The 4,407-nt window shown below is 40.8% G+C and overlaps 1 pseudogene; it reads left to right on the top strand.

The window, feature by feature from the left end:
• Positions 1-2,368: 2,368 nt before the first annotated feature.
• LOC120239882 lies at positions 2,369-2,798 on the top strand (annotated as a pseudogene).
• The last annotated feature ends 1,609 nt before the right edge of the window (positions 2,799-4,407 follow it).

Raw genomic sequence — 4,407 nt, 5'->3', positions numbered from 1 at the left:
TCCTTTGGCTACATCCCATATGCTTGTAATTAAGTAATCAATTTAATTATTTGTTCACCATCTAACTGCCCTGATAGACTGTAACCTCCCTGGAGGCAGTAATGCATATCTTGATTGTCACAGAGGACACGCGCAGAGGGCTTTCTGTCCCATAGCAAGTATGTGCTCCAAATGTGAGTAGGCCTTAAATCTTTGGGCCGTGTTGGAAAACAATAGTCTTCTGGAAACAGAGATAGCTGTTATATAAAAAAGAATAACTTTTATTCTGCAATATTGTTTTCTAAACAATATCTTCCATGAGTTTAAGACCAACTCAACCACTGTTAGCCGTTGTCACAATGGAGAAAACTAACCTATCCAACTATGGGAACTGGATGGAAGTTTTCCCGGAAGCGATCTACTTCTCTGCCTTCTCAGCTCACAAAAAAGTGTTTTTACTTCTAATGTCATCTCTCATGTGTTCATCTAGTGGGTGTTCACATGACAGAGAGTGCCCTGTCCCAATGACTAACATCTATTGGCTTCCAGGTAATAACTGACCTCTCAAACATTAGTAAAATGGCTGGCTGATCTCTAACTCAGTCTCTTTTGAGTGTGAGTCAGTATGACTAAATCCTTGGATTCTGATCACCTCTGTGGATAGAGAAAAAAGGAAACAGACAGGGGCGCCTGGGTGGCTTAGTCGGTTGAGCGTCCGACTTTCGCTTAGGTCATGATCTCGCGGTTCGTGGGTTCGAGCCCCGCGTCGGGCTCTGTGCTGACTGCCAGCTCAGAGCCTGGAGGCTGTTTCAGAGTCTGTGTCTCCCTCTCTCTCTGACCCTCCCCTGCTCACGCTGTCTCTCTCTCTCTCTCTCTCTCTCCTAGAAATAAATTTAAAAAACATTTAAAAATTTTATTTAAAAAAAAGGAAACAGACAAATAAATAGGTAGGTGATAGATAGATAGATAGATAGATAGATAGACAGGTAGACAGATTTTCTGATTCAGCAAAGCTGAAAACTAGCCCTTTAGGTAACAGCCCACCTTAAAAAGGCCAGCTGCCCTCCTTGGGGACATGTCTAGAGTGAAATCATCTCACACAGCTAGTCTGAAACCAGCCACTCTGTAGACAGAGCTCTTAATTCCTTGTGTTGGTTTTGTGACATTTTGTCATTTGGACAGAGAAGATGTCACGCTTTTTTTCCTTTCATTTTCAGCATTTACTTTCCATTTGCCTTTTGTGCATTATGTTTTTACAACTGCTTCCTTTTACTCTCTAGAAATGTTAAAAGAGAGAGGAAAGTTCTGATGTTTTGAAAGTCATAGAGGAAATGTCATCTCTTCTTTTCCCTTACATTTTCCCTTCCTTGTTTTCCAACAAACCTCAAAGTGGAAATAGAAAAGCACCAGGTCAGTTTCATAAAGAGAAAAGACAAGCACAAGTGAAAAGGCAATAATTTTATAATTATGTAAAAATAGCAAAGAACATCAAGGGTTATTTAACCATGACTTTGCCAGAGCTAAGTAAGACATCGGTCTGGGCTAACACAAGGAGAATGCTGCAAAGCAGCAAACACATGTTCTAACAACTTGAACACCTCCACGGTAGTAATGGTGACTCTTTACTCCCGTGAGCAAGATTGGAGGTTTAATCATCTTCGGATAGCCTGAGCTCAGCGTAATAATTGGCACAGATTAAATGCCAAATAATTGGCACAAATTAAATTAATTTTCTCAGTGAAGCAGAGTAAGTAAGACCAAATTTGACAAACTACATGTTTTGCAACAGAGAATAAGGTGAGATCCATGCATATGCAAAACAGGTTATTTTTCACATCTGATCAATACTTCAAAGAGGGGTATCTGGAGGAACGGGGACAAAGATTTTAAGAGGAAGCAAGCTTCCTCAAAAGTTGTTCTTAACATCAAGAGGAAAGATCCAGACAGCTCTATCATTAGTTCAAAGTTGATTTTTATTACGATTATAAACATTCCCTTGAATCAGGACTTCTAATTTTTTAGTGAACAAGTTTACCTTCAATTGTAACAGTACAGAAAGAGCTGAAACTGATGTCAACTTTTGACCCTTGAAGAGAAAGGAAAGCCCAAAATGGAGAAGTACAAAATTCTTAGAGGAAATTTAGAGGATGAAAACTCTCATGCTCAATATTTAAGAGACACATAGATTGGCGATTTTCAGAGAAGCTGGACAAAAGCTCACCATGTCCCATCTCAACCAGAAGGAGGTCTTGACACTTACCAATGGCTTTTTCAGTTTCTTTACTGATGACACTATTGTTGATCTTCTCTTACTCCATGACCTCCATTGGCTGTGTCCCGCCTGAGCTTTGACTTGGGAAAGCAGGAGACCCCCACAGCTCTGAACCAAATGGGGACACTCTCTCTTTCCTGTCTGAAGTACAGGACTGACTGCCAATTCCGCTAGGAGCAGCTGGAAGGCGGCCGGTTCCCGGAGGCCCAGGACACCACTGTCCCCCAGCAGCTGCCAGCACGTCTTCACCCTGCTGCACACGGAGCGCTCCTCGGCCGCCTGGAGCCCCGCGCTGCTGGACAGGCTCCGCGCGGGCCTCCACCGGCAGCTGGAAGGCCTGGACGCCTGTGCGGGGCGGGCTCCGGGGACGGACGGCCCCGCCCTGGCCATCAGGAGGTACATCCAGGACATCCGTCTCTACCTGCAAGACCAGGGATACAGTGACTGCGCCTTGGAATTTGTCACAGTGGAAATCAGGAGTCGCTTCCTCTTCATTAACAAGCTCATAAGAAAACTCAGGAATGAACAGGAACGTGATTCTCAGTGACTAACGTCCCAGCCCAAACTCTTCAGTGTTCATTTATTTCCAAAACTGTTATATTTTGCTTCAGTTATAAAATAATGTGAACCATATTTGGCATATTTTTATCAGTAATGTTAAGCATGCCTATGCCCAGCTATTTTCAGAATTGGAGAAAATGTGACTGGTGTCCTGTGGCTGAAACTCATTTTGTAAAATGTTTATGTATATATTTGTATATTGACTTAGTATTCACTTTTATGGAATTTGCATTTCTAGGTTCTGTTTTTATATAAAAGTATTTTTACATTTTCATCTCTAATAAAAATGTGAATTTTTTTACTAATTAAATTTAAGACATTTCTCACCTTTTTAAAAAAAATTCTCCAAGGTCCTAAATCTGCAGACTAACCATAAAAATACATGGTGTGCTTCATTCATTCATTTCTTGGCTTTGTGGGTAGAGTCTTGATTATGTGACGTGTAGGGTCTGCCCTTCTGGGGCTTACATTGGAACAAAGGACATAGCTATTAAAAAAGTAGTTGTAATGTAATTAGGTTTTACATTTGGGACCTGGGCTGCACAGAAAGAAAAGATGCTATGGCAGTGAGTTTCATGGGTAGCTCACTTACACTACCTTCAGCTTTTCCCAGGGAAGTAATATGAAGTATGGAGTTTGCTAAATATCACACGAAGGGCAAAATATCACAGTGAAGGTAAAAAGTTGCTGCATAGGGACAGAGTGGCAGGAAAGCGGCTGGTACATCAGAGAGAGTGCAAAAGACCAGAGTAGGTGGACTGTACCGACAGATGGAAAGTATGGCTTGTCATGACGCTGGGGAAATGGAAAGAAGTTCCACAGTAAACTATGTTAAAGATGTTAGACTTTATCTTAGGAACCAAGGAAAGTGACTTCAGGATGTAAAACGAGAGTAGCCTGACCAGAGCGGGTGCAAGGAATTCATTAGACGAGCAGTTCTCCAAGTGTGGTCTGTGGGCCCCTAGAGGTCCCCAAGATACTTTAAGGGGTTTCATGAAATCAAAATTACTTTGATAATAACATCAAGACATTATTTGCTTTTATTTTTTTTTTTTTTACCACATTAACAACTTTCACTGATGGTGCAAAACCAATAGTGAATAAAACTGCTGGTACCCAAGTGTCAGTCAAGGCAGTGTCACTGAAAGGTACCAGTAATGATTATATTTTTCACTGTAATGTACTTGAAGCAGCAAACAAAGCCAGTTTCACTTAATGATGCCCTTGATGAGAGATTATTAATTTTATTAAATCTTGACCTGTGAGTACATATCTTCTGAATATTCTCTGTGATAGTCCTTTGATATTCTGAGTGACAAGCACTTCTGCTGCATGCAAGATGATTGTTTTGAGGAAAACCATTTATATGATTGAGTTGTAAGCTAAACTAGTCACTCTTCACAGAACCCATTTTTACTTGAATGAATGACAGAGAAACAAAGTATGGTTTCTCAGACTCAGGCATTTGACAAACATTTTCTCAAGATACTTACAAAGTAAACTTGTTACTTAAAAAAAAAAGTTAGTTACCAATGATAACATTTGAGCTTTCAATAGAAAACTAAAATTTGGGGGGCACCTGGGTGGCTCAGTTG

Source organism: Hyaena hyaena, unplaced genomic scaffold (genome assembly GCF_003009895.1).
Source record: "Hyaena hyaena isolate Hyena2069 unplaced genomic scaffold, ASM300989v1 scaffold_240, whole genome shotgun sequence".
Classification (NCBI taxonomy): domain Eukaryota; kingdom Metazoa; phylum Chordata; class Mammalia; order Carnivora; family Hyaenidae; genus Hyaena; species Hyaena hyaena.
Note: the sequence above shows the minus strand (reverse complement) of the source record. Positions and strands in the feature narration are given on the sequence as shown.